Raw genomic sequence first — 22505 nt, forward strand, 5'->3', positions numbered from 1 at the left:
ATACATGGTCGTTTTTTTAATCAAATAAAAAACGCCTTACTATACATGGTCGTTTTTTTAAACAAAATAAAAAACGCCTTACTATACATGGTCGTTTTTTTTTAGGGGCAAAAAAAAACGCCTTACTATACGTGGTCGTTTTTTTAGGGGCAAAAAAAAAAACGGCTTACTATACATGGTCGTTTTTTTAGGGGCAAAAAAAACGCCTTACTATACATGGTCATTTTTTTTAACACAATAAAAAACGCCTTACTATACATGGTCGTTTTTTTAACAAAATAAAAAACGCCTTACTATACATGGTCGTTTTTTTAACAAAATAAAAAACGCCTTATTATACATGGTCGTTTTTTTAGGGGCAAAAAAAACGGCTTACTATACATGGTCGTTTTTTTAGGGGCAAAAAAAACGCCTTACTATACATGGTCGTTTTTTTTTAACAAAATAAAAAACGCCTTACTATACATCGTCGTTTTTTTAGGGGCAAAAAAAAAAAAAAACGCCTTACTATACATGGTTGTTTTTTTTAACACAATAAAAAACGCCTTACTATACATGGTCGTTTTTTTAGGGGCAAAAAAAACGCCTTACTATACATGGTTGTTTTTTTTAACACAATAAAAAACGCCTTACTATACATGGTCGTTTTTTTAGGGGCAAAAAAAACGCCTTACTATACATGGTCATTTTTTTAATAAAAAAAAAAAAAAACGCCTTACGATACATGGTCGTTTTTTTAGGGGCAAAAAAAAAAAACGCCTTACTATACATGGTCGTTTTTTTAGGGGCAAAAAAACCGCCTTACTATACATGGTCGTTTTTTTTAACAAAATAAAAAATGCCTTACTATACATGGTCGTTTTTTTAGGGGCAAAAAAACGCCTTACTATCCATGGTCATTTTTTTAGGGGCAAAAAAAAAGGCCTTACTATACATGGTCGTTTTTTTAGGGGCAAAAAAAAACGCCTTACTATACATGGTCATTTTTTTAATAAAAAAAAAAAAACGCCTTACTATACATGGTCGTTTTTTTAGGGGCAAAAAAAACGCCTTACTATACATGGTCGTTTTTTTTTTTAACAAAATAAAAAACGCCTTACTATACATGGTCGTTTTTTTAGGGGCAAAAAAAACGCCTTACTATACATGGTCGTTTTTTTTTTAACAAAATAAAAAACGCCTTACTATACATGGTCGTTTTTTTAATCAAATAAAAAACGCCTTACTATACATGGTCGTTTTTTTTTTAACAAAATAAACGCCTTACTATACATGGTCGTTTTTTTAGGGGCAAAAAAAAAATACGCCTTACTATACATGGTCGTTTTTTTTAATCAAATAAAAAACGCCTTACTATACATGGTCGTTTTTTTAATCAAATAAAAAACGCCTTACTATACATGGTTGTTTTTTTTAACAATAAAAAACGCCTTACTATACATGGTCGTTTTTTTAGGGGCAAAAAACCGCCTTACTATACATGGTCGTTTTTTTAGGGGCAAAAAAAACGCCTTACTATACATGGTCGTTTTTTTAGGGGCAAAAAAACCGCCTTACTATACATGGTCGTTTTTTTAACAAAATAAAAAACGCCTTACTATACATGGTCGTTTTTTTAATAAAAATAAAAAACGCCTTACTATACATGGTCGTTTTTTTAGGGGCAAAAAAAAACGCCTTACTATACATGGTCGTTTTTTTAGGGGCAAAAAAAAACGCCTTACTATACATGGTCGTTTTTTTAGGGGCAAAAAAACGCCTTACTATACATGGTCGTTTTTTTAGGGGCAAAAAAACCGCCTTACTATACATGGTCGTTTTTTTAACAAAATAAAAGACACCTTACTATACATGGTCGTTTTTTTAATAAAAATAAAAAACGCCTTACTATACATGGTCGTTTTTTTAGGGACAAAAAAAAAAAAAACGCCTTACTTTACATGGTTGTTTTTTTTAACACAAAAAACGCCTTACTATACATGGTCGTTTTTTTAACAAAATAAAAAACGCCTTACTATACATGGTCGTTTTTTTAGGGGCAAAAAAAACGCCTTACTATACATGGTCGTTTTTTTTAACAAAATAAAAAACGCCTTACTATACATGGTCGTTTTTTTAATCAAATAAAAAACGCCTTATTATACATGGTCGTTTTTTTAGGGGCAAAAAAAACGGCTTACTATACATGGTCGTTTTTTTAGGGGCAAAAAAAACGCCTTACTATACATGGTCGTTTTTTTCACAAAATAAAAAACGGCTTACTATTATACATGGTCGTTTTTTTAGGGGCAAAAAAAACGCCTTACTATACATGGTCGTTTTTTTAGGGGCAAAAAAACGCCTTACTATACATGGTCGTTTTTTTTAACAAAATAAAAAAACGCCTTACTATACATGGACTTTTTTTAGGGGCAAAAAAAACGCCTTACTATACATGGTCGTTTTTTTAGGGGCAAAAAAACCCGGCTTACTATACATGGTCGTTTTTTTTAATAAAATAAAAAACGCCTTACTATACATGGTCGTTTTTTTAGGGGCAAAAAAAACGCCTTACTATACATGGCCGTTTTTTTCACAAAATAAAAAACGGCTTACTATTATACATGGTCGTTTTTTTAGGGGCAAAAAAAACGCCTTACTATACATGGTCGTTTTTTTTTTAACAAAATAAAAAACGCCTTACTATACATGGTCGTTTTTTTAATCAAATAAAAAACGCCTTACTATACATGGTCGTTTTTTTAAACAAAATAAAAAACGCCTTACTATACATGGTCGTTTTTTTTTAGGGGCAAAAAAAAAAACGCCTTACTATACATGGTCGTTTTTTTAGGGGCAAAAAAAACGCCTTACTATACATGGTCATTTTTTTTAACACAATAAAAAACGCCTTACTATACATGGTCGTTTTTTTAACAAAATAAAAAACGCCTTATTATACATGGTCGTTTTTTTAGGGGCAAAAAAAACGGCTTACTATACATGGTCGTTTTTTTAGGGGCAAAAAAAACGCCTTACTATACATGGTCGTTTTTTTTTTACAAAATAAAAAACGCCTTACTATACATGGTCGTTTTTTTAATCAAATAAAAAACGCCTTACTATACATGGTCGTTTTTTTTAACAAAATAAAAAACGCCTTACTATACATGGTCGTTTTTTTTAGGGGCAAAAAAAACGCCTTACTATACGTGGTCGTTTTTTTAGGGGCAAAAAAAACGCCTTACTATACATGGTCGTTTTTTTTTTAACAAAATAAAAAACGCCTTACTATACATGGTCGTTTTTTTAGGGGCAAAAAAAAAATACGCCTTACTATACATGGTCGTTTTTTTTAATCAAATAAAAAACGCCTTACTATACATGGTCGTTTTTTTAATCAAATAAAAAACGCCTTACTATATACATGGTCGTTTTGAAAAAAAATAAAATAAAAAACGGCTTACTATACATGGTCGTTTTTTTTTTAACAAAATAAAAAACGCCTTACTATACATGGTCGTTTTTTTAGGGGCAAAAAAAACGCCTTACTATACATGGTCGTTTTTTTCACAAAATAAAAAACGGCTTACTATTATACATGGTCGTTTTTTTAGGGGCAAAAAAACGCCTTACTATACATGGTCGTTTTTTTAGGGGCAAAAAAACGCCTTACTATACATGGTCGTTTTTTTAATCAAATAAAAAACGCCTTACTATACATGGTCGTTTTTTTAGGGGTAAAAAAAACGCTTTACTATACATGGTCGTTCTTTTAGGGGCAAAAAAAACGCCTTACTATACATGGTCGTTTTTTTAGGGGCAAAAAAAACGCCTTACTATACATGGTCGTTTTTTTTAACAAAATAAAAAAGGCCTTACTATACATGGTCGTTTTTTTTAGGGGCAAAAAAAACGCCTTACTATACGTGGTCGTTTTTTTAGGGGCAAAAAAAACGGCTTACTATACATGGTCGTTTCTTTAGGGCAAAAAAAACGCCTTACTATACATGGTCGTTTTTTTTAACGAAATAAAAAACGCCTTACTATACATGGTCGTTTTTTTAATCAAATAAAAAACGCCTTATTATACATGGTCGTTTTTTTAGGGGCAAAAAAAACGGCTTACTATACATGGTCGTTTTTTTAGGGGCAAAAAAAAACGCCTTACTATACATGGTCGTTTTTTTCACAAAATAAAAAACGGCTTACTATTATACATGGTCGTTTTTTTAGGGGCAAAAAAAACGCCTTAATATACATGGTCGTTTTTTTAGGGGCAAAAAAACGCCTTACTATACATGGTCGTTTTTTTTAACAAAATAAAAAACGCCTTACTATACATGGACTTTTTTTAGGGGCAAAAAAAACGCCTTACTATACATGGTCGTTTTTTTAGGGGCAAAAAAAAACGGCTTACTATACATGGTCGTTTTTTTTAACAAAATAAAAAACGCCTTACTATACATGGTCGTTTTTTTAATCAAATAAAAAACGCCTTATTATACATGGTCGTTTTTTTAGGGGCAAAAAAAAACGGCTTACTATACATGGTCGTTTTTTTAAATTAAATAAAAAACGCCTTACTATACATGGTCGTTTTTTTTACAAAATAAAAAACGCCTTACTATACATGGTCGTTTTTTTAGGGGCAAAAAAAAACGCCTTACTATACATGGTCGGTTTTTTTAACAAAATAAAAAACACCTTACTATACATGGTCGTTTTTTTAGGGGCAAAAAAAAAATACGCCTTACTATACATGGTCGTTTTTTTTAATCAAATAAAAAACGCCTTACTATACATGGTCGTTTTTTTAATCAAATAAAAAACGCCTTACTATACATGGTCGTTTTTTTTTTAACAAAATAAAAAACGCCTTACTATACATGGTCGTTTTTTTTTTAACAAAATAAAAAACGCCTTACTATACATGGTCGTTTTTTTAAGGGCAAAAAAAAAAATACGCCTTACTATACATGGTCGTTTTTTTTAATCAAATAAAAAACGCCTTACTATACATGGTCGTTTTTTTAATCAAATAAAAAACGCCTTACTATACATGGTCGTTTTTTTTAATCAAATAAAAAAAACGCCTTACTATACATGGTCGTTTTTTTTAATCAAATAAAAAACGCCTTACTATACATGGTCGTTTTTTTAATCAAATAAAAAACGCCTTACTATACATGGTTGTTTTTTTTAACAATAAAAAACGCCTTACTATACATGGTCGTTTTTTTAGGGGCAAAAAACCGCCTTACTATACATGGTCGTTTTTTTAGGGGCAAAAAAAACGCCTTACTATACATGGTCGTTTTTTTAGGGGCAAAAAAACCGCCTTACTATACATGGTCGTTTTTTTAACAAAATAAAAAACGCCTTACTATACATGGTCGTTTTTTTAATAAAAATAAAAAACGCCTTACTATACATGGTCGTTTTTTTAGGGGCAAAAAAAAACGCCTTACTATACATGGTCGTTTTTTTAGGGGCAAAAAAAACGCCTTACTATACATGGTTGTTTTTTTAGGGGCAAAAAAACCGCCTTACTATACATGGTCGTTTTTTTAACAAAATAAAAAACGCCTTACTATACATGGTCGTTTTTTTAATAAAAATAAAAAACGCCTTACTATACATGGTCGTTTTTTTAGGGACAAAAAAAAAAAAACGCCTTACTATACATGGTTGTTTTTTTTAACACAAAAAACGCCTTACTATACATGGTCGTTTTTTTAACAAAATAAAAAACGCCTTACTATACATGGTCGTTTTTTTAGGGGCAAAAAAAACGCCTTACTATACATGGTCGTTTTTTTTAACAAAATAAAAAACGCCTTACTATACATGGTCGTTTTTTTAATCAAATAAAAAACGCCTTATTATACATGGTCGTTTTTTTAGGGGCAAAAAAAACGGCTTACTATACATGGTCGTTTTTTTAGGGGCAAAAAAAACGCCTTACTATACTTGGTCGTTTTTTTCACAAAATAAAAAACGGCTTACTATTATACATGGTCGTTTTTTTAGGGGCAAAAAAAACGCCTTACTATACATGGTCGTTTTTTTTAGGGGCAAAAAAACGCCTTACTATACATGGTCGTTTTTTTTAACAAAATAAAAAACGCCTTACTATACATGGACTTTTTTTAGGGGCAAAAAAAAACGCCTTACTATACATGGTCGTTTTTTTAGGGGCAAAAAAACCCGGCTTACTATACATGGTCGTTTTTTTTAATAAAATAAAAAACGCCTTACTATACATGGTCGTTTTTTTAGGGGCAAAAAAAACGCCTTACTATACATGGCCGTTTTTTTCACAAAATAAAAAACGGCTTACTATTATACATGGTCGTTTTTTTAGGGGCAAAAAAAACGCCTTTCTATACATGGTCGTTTTTTTTTTAACAAAATAAAAAACGCCGTACTATACATGGTCGTTTTTTTAATCAAATAAAAAACGCCTTACTATACATGGTCGTTTTTTTAAACAAAATAAAAAACGCCTTACTATACATGGTCGTTTTTTTTTAGGGGCAAAAAAAAACGCCTTACTATACGTGGTCGTTTTTTTAGGGGCAAAAAAAAAAACGGCTTACTATACATGGTCGTTTTTTTAGGGGCAAAAAAAACGCCTTACTATACATGGTCATTTTTTTTAACACAATAAAAAACGCCTTACTATACATGGTCGTTTTTTTAACAAAATAAAAAACGCCTTACTATACATGGTCGTTTTTTTAACAAAATAAAAAACGCCTTATTATACATGGTCGTTTTTTTAGGGGCAAAAAAAACGGCTTACTATACATGGTCGTTTTTTTAGGGGCAAAAAAAACGCCTTACTATACATGGTCGTTTTTTTTTAACAAAATAAAAAACGCCTTACTATACATGGTCGTTTTTTTAGGGGCAAAAAAAAAAAAACGCCTTACTATACATGTTTTTTTTTAACACAATAAAAAACGCCTTACTATACATGGTCGTTTTTTTTTTAACAAAATAAAAAATGCCTTACTATACATCGTCGTTTTTTTAGGGGCAAAAAAAAAAAAAAACGCCTTACTATACATGGTTGTTTTTTTTAACACAATAAAAAACGCCTTACTATACATGGTCGTTTTTTTAGGGGCAAAAAAAACGCCTTACTATACATGGTTGTTTTTTTTAACACAATAAAAAACGCCTTACTATACATGGTCGTTTTTTTAGGGGCAAAAAAAACGCCTTACTATACATGGTCATTTTTTTAATAAAAAAAAAAAAAAACGCCTTACGATACATGGTCGTTTTTTTAGGGGCAAAAAAAAAAACGCCTTACTATACATGGTCGTTTTTTTAGGGGCAAAAAAACCGCCTTACTATACATGGTCGTTTTTTTTAACAAAATAAAAAATGCCTTACTATACATGGTCGTTTTTTTAGGGGCAAAAAAACGCCTTACTATCCATGGTCATTTTTTTAGGGGCAAAAAAAAAGGCCTTACTATACATGGTCGTTTTTTTAGGGGCAAAAAAAAACGCCTTACTATACATGGTCATTTTTTTAATAAAAAAAAAAAAACGCCTTACTATACATGGTCGTTTTTTTAGGGGCAAAAAAAACGCCTTACTATACATGGTCGTTTTTTTTTTAACAAAATAAAAAACGCCTTACTATACATGGTCGTTTTTTTAGGGGCAAAAAAAACGCCTTACTATACATGGTCGTTTTTTTTTTTAACAAAATAAAAAAACGCCTTACTATACATGGTCGTTTTTTTAATCAAATAAAAAACGCCTTACTATACATGGTCGTTTTTTTTTTAACAAAATAAACGCCTTACTATACATGGTCGTTTTTTTAGGGGCAAAAAAAAAATACGCCTTACTATACATGGTCGTTTTTTTTAATCAAATAAAAAACGCCTTACTATACATGGTCGTTTTTTTAATCAAATAAAAAACGCCTTACTATACATGGTTGTTTTTTTTAACAATAAAAAACGCCTTACTATACATGGTCGTTTTTTTAGGGGCAAAAAACCGCCTTACTATACATGGTCGTTTTTTTAGGGGCAAAAAAAACGCCTTACTATACATGGTCGTTTTTTTAGGGGCAAAAAAACCGCCTTACTATACATGGTCGTTTTTTTAACAAAATAAAAAACGCCTTACTATACATGGTCGTTTTTTTAATAAAAATAAAAAACGCCTTACTATACATGGTCGTTTTTTTAGGGGCAAAAAAAAACGCCTTACTATACATGGTCGTTTTTTTAGGGGCAAAAAAAACGCCTTACTATACATGGTCGTTTTTTTAGGGGCAAAAAAACGCCTTACTATACATGGTCGTTTTTTTAGGGGCAAAAAAACCGCCTTACTATACATGGTCGTTTTTTTAACAAAATAAAAGACACCTTACTATACATGGTCGTTTTTTTAATAAAAATAAAAAACGCCTTACTATACATGGTCGTTTTTTTAGGGACAAAAAAAAAAAAACGCCTTACTATACATGGTTGTTTTTTTTAACACAAAAAACGCCTTACTATACATGGTCGTTTTTTTAACAAAATAAAAAACGCCTTACTATACATGGTCGTTTTTTTAGGGGCAAAAAAAACGCCTTACTATACATGGTCGTTTTTTTTAACAAAATAAAAAACGCCTTACTATACATGGTCGTTTTTTTAATCAAATAAAAAACGCCTTATTATACATGGTCGTTTTTTTAGGGGCAAAAAAAACGGCTTACTATACATGGTCGTTTTTTTAGGGGCAAAAAAAACGCCTTACTATACATGGTCGTTTTTTTCACAAAATAAAAAACGGCTTACTATTATACATGGTCGTTTTTTTTGGGGGAAAAAAAACGCCTTACTATACATGGTCGTTTTTTTAGGGGCAAAAAAACCCGGCTTACTATACATGGTCGTTTTTTTTAATAAAATAAAAAACGCCTTACTATACATGGTCGTTTTTTTAGGGGCAAAAAAAACGCCTTACTATACATGGCCGTTTTTTTCACAAAATAAAAAACGGCTTACTATTATACATGGTCGTTTTTTTAGGGGCAAAAAAAACGCCTTACTATACATGGTCGTTTTTTTTTTAACAAAATAAAAAACGCCTTACTATACATGGTCGTTTTTTTAATCAAATAAAAAACGCCTTACTATACATGGTCGTTTTTTTAAACAAAATAAAAAACGCCTTACTATACATGGTCGTTTTTTTTTAGGGGCAAAAAAAAAAACGCCTTACTATACATGGTCGTTTTTTTAGGGGCAAAAAAAACGCCTTACTATACATGGTCATTTTTTTTAACACAATAAAAAACGCCTTACTATACATGGTCGTTTTTTTAACAAAATAAAAAACGCCTTATTATACATGGTCGTTTTTTTAGGGGCAAAAAAAACGGCTTACTATACATGGTCGTTTTTTTAGGGGCAAAAAAAACGCCTTACTATACATGGTCGTTTTTTTTTTACAAAATAAAAAACGCCTTACTATACATGGTCGTTTTTTTAATCAAATAAAAAACGCCTTACTATACATGGTCGTTTTTTTTAACAAAATAAAAAACGCCTTACTATACATGGTCGTTTTTTTTAGGGGCAAAAAAAACGCCTTACTATACGTGGTCGTTTTTTTAGGGGCAAAAAAAACGCCTTACTATACATGGTCGTTTTTTTTTTAACAAAATAAAAAACGCCTTACTATACATGGTCGTTTTTTTAGGGGCAAAAAAAAAATACGCCTTACTATACATGGTCGTTTTTTTTAATCAAATAAAAAACGCCTTACTATACATGGTCGTTTTTTTAATCAAATAAAAAACGCCTTACTATATACATGGTCGTTTTGAAAAAAAATAAAATAAAAAACGGCTTACTATACATGGTCGTTTTTTTTTTAACAAAATAAAAAACGCCTTACTATACATGGTCGTTTTTTTAGGGGCAAAAAAAACGCCTTACTATACATGGTCGTTTTTTTCACAAAATAAAAAACGGCTTACTATTATACATGGTCGTTTTTTTAGGGGCAAAAAAACGCCTTACTATACATGGTCGTTTTTTTAGGGGCAAAAAAACGCCTTACTATACATGGTCGTTTTTTTAATCAAATAAAAAACGCCTTACTATACATGGTCGTTTTTTTAGGGGTAAAAAAAACGCTTTACTATACATGGTCGTTCTTTTAGGGGCAAAAAAAACGCCTTACTATACATGGTCGTTTTTTTAGGGGCAAAAAAAACGCCTTACTATACATGGTCGTTTTTTTTAACAAAATAAAAAAGGCCTTACTATACATGGTCGTTTTTTTTAGGGGCAAAAAAAACGCCTTACTATACGTGGTCGTTTTTTTAGGGGCAAAAAAAACGGCTTACTATACATGGTCGTTTCTTTAGGGCAAAAAAAACGCCTTACTATACATGGTCGTTTTTTTTAACGAAATAAAAAACGCCTTACTATACATGGTCGTTTTTTTAATCAAATAAAAAACGCCTTATTATACATGGTCGTTTTTTTTAGGGGCAAAAAAAACGGCTTACTATACATGGTCGTTTTTTTAGGGGCAAAAAAAAACGCCTTACTATACATGGTCGTTTTTTTCACAAAATAAAAAACGGCTTACTATTATACATGGTCGTTTTTTTAGGGGCAAAAAAAACGCCTTAATATACATGGTCGTTTTTTTAGGGGCAAAAAAACGCCTTACTATACATGGTCGTTTTTTTTAACAAAATAAAAAACGCCTTACTATACATGGACTTTTTTTAGGGGCAAAAAAAACGCCTTACTATACATGGTCGTTTTTTTAGGGGCAAAAAAAAACGGCTTACTATACATGGTCGTTTTTTTTAATAAAATAAAAAACGCCTTACTATACATGGTCATTTTTTTAAGGGCAAAAAAAACGCCTTACTATCCATGGTCATTTTTTTAGGGGCAAAAAAAACGCCTTACTATCCATGGTCATTTTTTTAGGGGCAAAAAAAACGCCTTACTATACATGGTCGTTTTTTTAGGGGCAAAAAAAAAAAAACGCCTTACTATACATGTTTTTTTTTAACACAATAAAAAACGCCTTACTATACATGGTCGTTTTTTTTTTAACAAAATAAAAAATGCCTTACTATACATGGTCGTTTTTTTAGGGGCAAAAAAAAAAAAAAAACGCCTTACTATACATGGTTGTTTTTTTTAACACAATAAAAAACGCCTTACTATACATGGTCGTTTTTTTAGGGGCAAAAAAAACGCCTTACTATACATGGTCATTTTTTTAATAAAAAAAAAAAAAAAAACGCCTTACGATACATGGTCGTTTTTTTAGGGGCAAAAAAAAAACGCCTTACTATACATGGTCGTTTTTTTAGGGGCAAAAAAACCGCCTTACTATCCATGGTCATTTTTTTAGGGGCAAAAAAAAAAAAAAAACGCCTTACTCTACATGGTTGTTTTTTTAACACAATAAAAAACGCCTTACTATACATGGTCGTTTTTTTAGGGGCAAAAAAAACGCCTTACTATACATGGTCATTTTTTTAATAAAAAAAAACCCGCCTTACTATACATGGTTGTTTTTTTAGGGGCAAAAAAAACGCCTTACTATACATGGTCGTTTTTTTTTTTAACAAAATAAAAAACGCCTTACTATACATGGTCGTTTTTTTAGGGGCAAAAAAAACGGCTTACTATACATGGTCGTTTTTTTTTTAACAAAATAAAAAACGGCTTACTATACATGGTCGTTTTTTTAGGGGCAAAAAAAAACGCCTTACTATACATGGTCGTTTTTTTCACAAAATAAAAAACGGCTTACTATTATACATGGTCGTTTTTTTAGGGGCAAAAAAAACGCCTTAATATACATGGTCGTTTTTTTAGGGGCAAAAAAACGCCTTACTATACATGGTCGTTTTTTTTAACAAAATAAAAAACGCCTTACTATACATGGACTTTTTTTAGGGGCAAAAAAAACGCCTTACTATACATGGTCGTTTTTTTAGGGGCAAAAAAAAACGGCTTACTATACATGGTCGTTTTTTTTAATAAAATAAAAAACGCCTTACTATACATGGTCATTTTTTTAAGGGCAAAAAAAACGCCTTACTATCCATGGTCATTTTTTTAGGGGCAAAAAAAACGCCTTACTATCCATGGTCATTTTTTTAGGGGCAAAAAAAACGCCTTACTATACATGGTCGTTTTTTTAGGGGCAAAAAAAAAAAAACGCCTTACTATACATGTTTTTTTTTAACACAATAAAAAACGCCTTACTATACATGGTCGTTTTTTTTTTAACAAAATAAAAAATGCCTTACTATACATGGTCGTTTTTTTAGGGGCAAAAAAAAAAAAAAAACGCCTTACTATACATGGTTGTTTTTTTTAACACAATAAAAAACGCCTTACTATACATGGTCGTTTTTTTAGGGGCAAAAAAAACGCCTTACTATACATGGTCATTTTTTTAATAAAAAAAAAAAAAAAAACGCCTTACGATACATGGTCGTTTTTTTAGGGGCAAAAAAAAAACGCCTTACTATACATGGTCGTTTTTTTAGGGGCAAAAAAACCGCCTTACTATCCATGGTCATTTTTTTAGGGGCAAAAAAAAAAAAAAAACGCCTTACTCTACATGGTTGTTTTTTTAACACAATAAAAAACGCCTTACTATACATGGTCGTTTTTTTAGGGGCAAAAAAAACGCCTTACTATACATGGTCATTTTTTTAATAAAAAAAAACCCGCCTTACTATACATGGTTGTTTTTTTAGGGGCAAAAAAAACGCCTTACTATACATGGTCGTTTTTTTTTTTAACAAAATAAAAAACGCCTTACTATACATGGTCGTTTTTTTAGGGGCAAAAAAAACGGCTTACTATACATGGTCGTTTTTTTAGGGGCAAAAAAACCGCCTTACTATACATGGTCGTTTTTTTTAACAAAATAAAAAACGCCTTACTATACATGGTCGTTTTTTTAGGGGCAAAAAAACGCCTTACTATCCATGGTCATTTTTTTAGGGGCAAAAAAAAAGGCCTTACTATACATTGTCGTTTTTTTAGGGGCAAAAAAAAAAAAAAAACGCCTTACTCTACATGGTTGTTTTTTTAACACAATAAAAAACGCCTTACTATACATGGTCGTTTTTTTAGGGGCAAAAAAAACGCCTTACTATACATGGTCATTTTTTTAATTAAAAAAAAAACGCCTTACTATACATGGTCGTTTCTTTAGGGGCAAAAAAAAACGCCTTACTATACATGGTTGTTTTTTTAGGGGAAAAAAACCGCCTTACTATACATGGTCGTTTTTTTTTTTAACAAAATAAACGCCTTACTATACATGGTTGTTTTTTTAGGGGCAAAAAAACCGCCTTACTATACATGGTCGTTTTTTTTTTTAACAAAATAAAAAACGCCTTACTATACATGGTTGTTTTTTTAGGGGCAAAAAAACCGCCTTACTATACATGGTCGTTTTTTTTTTTAACAAAATAAAAAACGCCTTACTATACATGGTCGTTTTTTTAGGGGCAAAAAAAACGGCTTACTATACATGGTCGTTTTTTTAGGGGCAAAAAAAACGCCTTACTATACATGGTCGTTTTTTTTTTTAACAAAATAAAAAACGCCTTACTATACATGGTCGTTTTTTTAGGGGCAAAAAAAAAATACGCCTTACTATACATGGTCGTTTTTTTTAATCAAATAAAAAACGCCTTACTATACATGGTCGTTTTTTTTTTTTAACAAAATAAAAAACGCCTTACTATACATGGTCGTTTTTTTAGGGGCAAAAAAAAAATACGCCTTACTATACATGGTCGTTTTTTTTAATCAAATAAAAAACGCCTTACTATACATGGTCGTTTTTTTAATCAAATAAAAAACGCCTTACTATACATGGTTGTTTTTTTTAACAATAAAAAACGCCTTATTATACATGGTCGTTTTTTTAGGGGCAAAAAAACGCCTTACTATACATGGTCGTTTTTTTAGGGGCAAAAAAAACGCCTTACTATATACATGGTCGTTTTTTTTAACGAAATAAAAAATGCCTTACTATACATGGTCGTTTTTTTTAATCAAATAAAAAACGGCTTACTATACATGGTCGTTTTTTTAGGGGCAAAAAAAAAAAAAAACGGCTTACTATACATGGTTGTTTTTTTTTAACACAATAAAAAACGTCTTACTATACATGGTCGTTTTTTTAGGGGCAAAAAAAACCGCCTTACTATACATGGTCGTTTTTTTAGGGGCAAAAAAAACGCCTTACTATACATGGTCGTTTTTTTAACAAAATAAAAAACGCCTTGCTATACATGGTCGTTTTTTTAGGGGCAAAAAAAAAACGCCTTACTATACATGGTCGTTTTTTTAACAAAATAAAAAACGCCTTATTATACATGGTCGTTTTTTTAGGGGCAAAAAAAACGCCTTACTATACATGGTCGTTTTTTTTTTAACAAAATAAAAAACGCCTTACTATACATGGTCGTTTTTTTAATCAAATAAAAAACGCCTTACTATACATGGTCGTTTTTTTAGGGGCAAAAAAAACGCTTTACTATACATGGTCGTTCTTTTAGGGGCAAAAAAAAACGCCTTACTATACATGGTCGTTTTTTTAGGGGCAAAAAAAACGCCTTACTATACATGGTCGTTTTTTTTAACAAAATAAAAAACGCCTTACTATACATGGTCGTTTTTTTAACAAAATAAAAAACGCCTTATTATACATGGTCGTTTTTTTAGGGGCAAAAAAAACGCCTTACTATACATGGTCGTTTTTTTTTAACAAAATAAAAAAACGCCTTACTATACATGGTCGTTTTTTTAATCAAATAAAAAACGCCTTATTATACATGGTCGTTTTTTTAGGGGCAAAAAAAACGGCTTACTATACATGGTCGTTTTTTTAGGGGCAAAAAAAACGCCTTACTATACATGGTCGTTTTTTTCACAAAATAAAAAACGGCTTACTATACATGGTTGTTTTTTTTAACACAATAAAAAACGCCTTACTATACATGGTCGTTTTTTTAGGGGCAAAAAAAAACGCCTTACTATACATGGTCGTTTTTTTAGGGGCAAAAAAACGCCTTACTATACATGGTCGTTTTTAAAGGGGCAAAAAAACCGCCTTACTATACATGGTCGTTTTTTTAACAAAATAAAAAACGCCTTACTATACATGGTCGTTTTTTTAATCAAATAAAAAACGCCTTACTATACATGGTCGTTTTTTTAACAAAATAAAAAACGCCTTATTATACATGGTCGTTTTTTTAGGGGCAAAAAAAACGCCTTACTATACATGGTCGTTTTTTTTTTAACAAAATAAAAAACGCCTTACTATACATGGTCGTTTTTTTAATCAAATATAAAAAGCCTTACTATACATGGTCGTTTTTTTAGGGGCAAAAAAAACGCTTTACTATACATGGTCGTTCTTTTAGGGGCAAAAAAAACGCCTTACTATACATGGTCGTTTTTTTAGGGGCAAAAAAAACGCCTTACTATACATGGTCGTTTTTTTTAACAAAATAAAAAACGCCTTACTATACATGGTCGTTTTTTTAACAAAATAAAAAACGCCTTATTATACATGGTCGTTTTTTTAGGGGCAAAAAAAACGCCTTACTATACATGGTCGTTTTTTTTTAACAAAATAAAAAAACGCCTTACTATACATGGTCGTTTTTTTAATCAAATAAAAAACGCCTTATTATACATGGTCGTTTTTTTAGGGGCAAAAAAAACGGCTTACTATACATGGTCGTTTTTTTAGGGGCAAAAAAAACGCCTTACTATACATGGTCGTTTTTTTCACAAAATAAAAAACGGCTTACTATACATGGTTGTTTTTTTTAACACAATAAAAAACGCCTTACTATACATGGTCGTTTTTTTAGGGGCAAAAAAAAACGCCTTACTATACATGGTCGTTTTTTTAGGGGCAAAAAAACGCCTTACTATACATGGTCGTTTTTTTAGGGGCAAAAAAACCGCCTTACTATACATGGTCGTTTTTTTAACAAAATAAAAAACGCCTTACTATACATGGTCGTTTTTTTAATCAAATAAAAAACGCCTTACTATACATGGTCGTTTTTTTAGGGACAAAAAAAAAAAAAAACGCCTTACTATACATGGTCGTTTTTTTAGGGGCAAAAAAACCGCCTTACTATACATGGTCGTTTTTTTAACAAAATAAAAAACGCCTTACTATACATGGTCGTTTTTTTAATCAAATAAAAAACGCCTTACTATACATGGTCGTTTTTTTAGGGACAAAAAAAAAAAAAAACGCCTTACTATACATGGTTGTTTTTTTTAACACAAAAAACGCCTTACTATACATGGTCGTTTTTTTAACAAAATAAAAAACGCCTTACTATACATGGTCGTTTTTTTAGGGGCAAAAAAAAAAAAAACGCCTTACTATACATGGTCGTTTTTTTAGGGGCAAAAAAAACGCCTTACTATACATTGTTTTTTTTAACAAAATAAAAAACGACTTACTATACATGGTTGTTTTTTTAGGGGCAAAAAAACGCCTTACTATACATGGCCGTTTTTTTTAACAAAATAAAAAACGCCTTACTATACATGGACTTTTTTTTAGGGGCAAAAAAAACGCCTTACTATACATGGTCGTTTTTTTAGGGGCAAAAAAAACACCTTACTATACATGGTCGTTTTTTTTAACAATAAAAAACGCCTTACTATACATGGTCGTTTTTTTAACAAAATAAAAAACGCCTTATTATACATGGTCGTTTTTTTAGGGGCAAAAAAAACGCCTTACTATACATGGTCGTTTTTTTTTAACAAAATAAAAAAACGCCTTACTATACATGGTCGTTTTTTTAATCAAATAAAAAACGCCTTATTATACATGGTCGTTTTTTTAGGGGCAAAAAAAACGGCTTACTATACATGGTCGTTTTTTTAGGGGCAAAAAAAACGCCTTACTATACATGGTCGTTTTTTTCACAAAATAAAAAACGGCTTACTATTATACATGGTCTTTTTTGCAGGGGCAAAAAAAAACGGCTTACTATACATGGTCGTTTTTTTAGGGGCAAAAAAAACGCCTTACTATACATGGTCGTTTTTTTTAAGACAATAAAAAACGCCTTACTATACATAGTTGTTTTTTTTAACACAATAAAAAACGCCTTACTATACATGGTCGTTTTGTTAGGGGCAAAAAAAAACGCCTTACTATACAGGGTCGTTTTTTTAGGGGCAAAAAAACGCCTTACTATACATGGTCGTTTTTTTAGGGGCAAAAAAACCGCCTTACTATACATGGTCGTTTTTTTAACAAAATAAAAAACGCCTTACTATACATGGTCGTTTTTTTAATCAAATAAAAAACGCCTTACTATACATGGTCGTTTTTTTAGGGACAAAAAAAAAAAAGCGCCTTACTATACATGGTTGTTTTTTTTAACACAAAAAACGCCTTACTATACATGGTCGTTTTTTTAACAAAATAAAAAACGCCTTACTATACATGGTCGTTTTTTTAGGGGCAAAAAAACCGCCTTACTATACATGGTTGTTTTTTTAGGGGCAAAAAAACGCCTTACTATACATGGCCGTTTTTTTTAACAAAATAAAAAACGCCTTACTATACATGGACTTTTTTTAGGGGCAAAAAAAACGCCTTACTATACATGGTCGTTTTTTTAGGGGCAAAAAAAACACCTTACTATACATGGTCGTTTTTTTTAACAATAAAAAACGCCTTACTATACATGGTTGTTTTTTTAACAAAATAAAAAACGCCTTATTATACATGGTCGTTTTTTTAGAGGCAAAAAAAACGGCTTACTATACATGGTCGTTTTTTTAGGGGCAAAAAAAACGCCTTACTATACATGGTCGTTTTTTTAACAAAATAAAAAACGGCTTACTATTATACATGGTCGTTTTTTTAGGGGCAAAAAAAACGCCTTACTATACATGGTCGTTTTTTTTTAACAAAATAAAAAACGGCTTACTATACATGGTCGTTTTTTTAATCAAATAAAAAACGCCTTACTATACATGGTCGTTTTTTAGGGGCAAAAAAAACCGCTTTATTATACATGGTCTTTTTTTAGGGGCAAAAAACCGCCTTACTATACATGGTCGTTTTTTTAGGGGCAAAAAAAACGCCTTACTATACATGGTCGTTTTTTTTAACGAAATAAAAAACGCCTTACTATACATGGTCGTTTTTTTAATCAAATAAAAAACGCCTTACTATACATGGTAGTTTTTTTAGGGGCAAAAAAAAAAAACAGCTTACTATACATGGTTGTTTTTTTTAACACAATAAAAAACGCCTTACTATACATGGTCGTTTTTTTAGGGGCAAAAAAAAACGCCTTACTATACATGGTCGTTTTTTTAACAAAATAAAAAACGCCTTACTATACATGGTCGTTTTTTTAGGGGCAAAAAAAACGCCTTACTATACATGGTCGTTTTTTTAGAGGCAAAAAAAACGCCTTACTATACATGGTCGTTTTTTTTAACAAAATAAAAAACGCCTTACTATACATGGTCGTTTTTTTTAGGGGCAAAAAAAACGCCTTACTATACGTGGTCGTTTTTTTATGGGCAAAAAAAAAAACGGCTTACTATACATGGTCGTTTTTTTAGGGGCAAAAAAAACGCCTTACTATACATGGTCGTTTTTTTTAACAAAATAAAAAACGTCTTACTATAGATGGTCGTTTTTTTAGGGGCAAAAAAAACGGCTTACTATACATGGTCGTTTTTTCAACAAAATAAAAAACGCCTTACTATACATGGTCGTTTTTTTAACAAAATAAAAAATGCCTTACTATACATGGTCGTTTTTTTAGGGGCAAAAAAAAAAACGCCTTACTATACATGGTCGTTTTTTTAACAAAATAAAAAACGCCTTACTATACATGGTCGTTTTTTTAATCAAATAAAAAACGCCTTACTATACATGGTAGTTTTTTTAGGGGCAAAAAAAACCGCTTTATTATACATGGTCTTTTTTTAGGGGCAAAAAACCGCCTTACTATACATGGTCGTTTTTTTAGGGGCAAAAAAAACGCCTTACTATACATGGTCGTTTTTTTTAACGAAATAAAAAACGCCTTACAATACATGGTCGTTTTTTTAATCAAATAAAAAACGCCTTACTATACATGGTCGTTTTTTTAGGGGCAAAAAAAACCGCCTTACTATACATGGTCGTTTTTTTAACAAAATAAAAAACGCCTTACTATACATGGTCGTTTTTTTAGGGGCAAAAAAAACGCCTTACTATACATGGTCGTTTTTTTAGAGGCAAAAAAAACGCCTTACTATACATGGTCGTTTTTTTTAACAAAATAAAAAACGCCTTACTATACATGGTCGTTTTTTTTAGGGGCAAAAAAACGCCTTACTATACATGGTCGTTTTTTTAGAGGCAAAAAAAACGCCTTACTATACATGGTCGTTTTTTTTAACAAAATAAAAAACGCCTTACTATACATGGTCGTTTTTTTTAGGGGCAAAAAAACGCCTTACTATACGTGGTCGTTTTTTTATGGGCAAAAAAAAAACCGGCTTACTATACATGGTCGTTTTTTTAGGGGCAAAAAAAACGCCTTACTATACATGGTCGTTTTTTTTAACAAAATAAAAAACGTCTTACTATAGATGGTCGTTTTTTTAGGGGCAAAAAAAACGGCTTACTATACATGGTCGTTTTTTCAACAAAATAAAAAACGCCTTACTATACATGGTCGTTTTTCTAACAAAATAAAAAATGCCTTACTATACATGGTCGTTTTTTTAGGGGCAAAAAAAAAACGCCTTACTATACATGGTCGTTTTTTTAACAAAATAAAAAACGCCTTACTATACATGGTCGTTTTTTTAGGGGCAAAAACCCGCCTTACTATACATGGTCGTTTTTTTAACAAAATAAAAAACGCCTTACTATACATGGTCGTTTTTTTAGGGGTAAAAAAAACGCCTTACTATACATGGGCGTTTTTTTAGGGGCAAAAAAAAACACCCTACTATACATGGTCTTATTTTTTTTCACAAAATAACGCCTTACTATACATGGTCATTTTTTTAATCAAATAAAAAACGCCTTACTATACATGGTCGTTTTTTTAGGGGCAAAAAAAAAAAAACGCCTTACTATACATGGTCGTTTTTTTAACAAAATAAAAAACGCCTGACTATACATGGTCGTTTTTTTTAATCAAATAAAAAACGCCTTACTGTACATGGTCGTTCTTTTTTTATTTAAAAAAAACCCAAAACGCCTTACTATACATGGTCCTTTTTTTATTTAAAAAAAACATAAAAAATGCCTTACTATACATGGTCGTATTTTTATTTAAAAAAAAAAAATGCCTTACTATATATACATGGTCGTTCAAAAAACATTAAAAACGCCTTACTATACATGGTTGTTTTTTTATTAAAAAAAAAAACAAAAACGCTTACTATACATGGTCGTTTCTTTATTTTAAAAAAATGCCTTACTATACATGGTCGTTTTTTATTATTTAAAATAAAATGCCTTGTTCATTTATTTTATTTAAAATAAATGTCTTTCTACACATGATCGTTTTTTTATTTAAAAAAACCGCCTTACTATACATGGTCGTTCAAAAAAACATATCTATATCTCTCTCTCTCTCTCTCTATATATATATATATATATATATATATATATATATATATATATATATATATATATATATATAGAGAGAGATATATATATATATATATATATATATATATATATATATATATATATATATATATATATATATATATATATATATATATATCCATCTCTATCTATCAATCTCCATCTCTATCTATCTATCTCTATCTATATCTATCTCTATATATATCTATCTATCTCTATATCTATCTATCTATCTCTATATCTATATATCTATATCTATCTATATATATATCTATATCTATCTATATATATATATATATATATATATATATATATATAACACATTCTATATTCTTACTATACATTGAAAAAAATAAAATAAACGCTTTACTACTCTTAATGACCATTTACAAAAAATAAAATAAAATAAAAAAATCAACCTTACTATACTTTTTTTTTTTTTTTTTTAAGGAGAAAAAACCCCACCTGACTCAGGGAATTTGAGACTGTCAATTGTCATTACTGCACTGCTTATACAAAGGATATGCGGTTTGTGTCAAATCTGTTGGCCCTCTGCTCATGTGTGACGGACAAGTAGCAGCACCGACAATGGAGGCCAATCACATACATGCAGAAGCAGGGGGGTGTCGGGGGGGGGTCACTTGTTATATTTTGGAGCTGCACTACGGTCCAATACAGGGTACATGCCACAAATGCCTTCTACTTGGAGCAACAGATAGAATAGAAAAACAGATATACTTTGTAGCAATAAAAGTCTTTTTATGCCATCTGCATTCAAACAGTTTATGCAGAGAGGCGGGACAAAAGAATATGGCTGAGTGTGGATGGAGGTGGGAGGGGTGTCATTCTTTCACACACAACTTTCTTCAGACAGAATGGGGTCGCCTGCATGAGGCAAAACAAAACCATGATGGCAATAAAAGATTTTGTTGCCTTTCATTTCCCTAAGTTGTATTGAAAATGGGGGGAGGGGGACATGTTTGTTTCGAAGCCATATGGCACAAAATAATAAATCAACACAAACTTGATGAGGAGAACTTTGAATTTTCCAACCACCAAAAGTTCATGCGGCACAAGATGAGGCAAAAACGGGAGGAGTGGCTCTATCCTTGCTTGGAGGATGGACGACTGATGATGAGAAAGACAACGGGGGGGAAAAAAAAAAAAAAAAAAAAAACACACTAAAAAAAAATCCCCACTTGCATCGCTGCTACATAAACCACCCCGCCAAAGCAAAGCAAAAACAATGAAACAAACAAAAAATAATCAATAATCAACACAAAAGATGTTCACGTCACAGGAAAGAGACCAAAGCGAACGTAAAACGGAACAGAAAACGAACATCATGTCATGCAACTGCATACGACTGAAGTGGGTCAAGGAATGAGGATATGAATTTCTGTGTCAACATGGTGAAATGTACAATTACGGGTACACATAGGAGTGTGTACTGTATGTCAGCCACTACTGTATATGAGCACTACAAGCCTCCACTTTTGACAAAACTTGGGTTTGAGGTTCTAACTGTGAGTGACGCAGTGTTGACGCAAAATGGTGGGTCGCTTATGTTAAAGATTAGAACTTTAGGGAAGATTATTATTTATTTTTTAAATAGTAAATCTGTCTGTAAATGCTAGCTCGCTTAGCAACTTTTAAACCAGAAAATATTGTCTCAATGTTAGTTAGCTATCAGGACACCAAACAAATAGTAAGCCACTTTAAATTATTAACAAAAAAAAAGTGATATTGTAATGACGGGTGGTTTTCGTTTGTTATGTGACTAATAAAAGGTTCGGATGGGCATGAAATTAAGTAGTTTAC

The 22505-nt window shown here is 31.1% G+C and overlaps 1 protein-coding gene across 31 annotated transcripts in view; it reads right to left on the minus strand.

Moving 5' to 3' along the window:
• Window positions 1–22505, minus strand: part of nrxn3b (neurexin 3b) — a 326421-nt gene that overhangs the window by 75524 nt on the left and 228392 nt on the right. The window lies entirely within an intron of this gene.

This window comes from Festucalex cinctus, chromosome 21 (genome assembly GCF_051991245.1).
Source record: "Festucalex cinctus isolate MCC-2025b chromosome 21, RoL_Fcin_1.0, whole genome shotgun sequence".
Taxonomy (NCBI): Eukaryota; Metazoa; Chordata; class Actinopteri; order Syngnathiformes; family Syngnathidae; genus Festucalex; species Festucalex cinctus.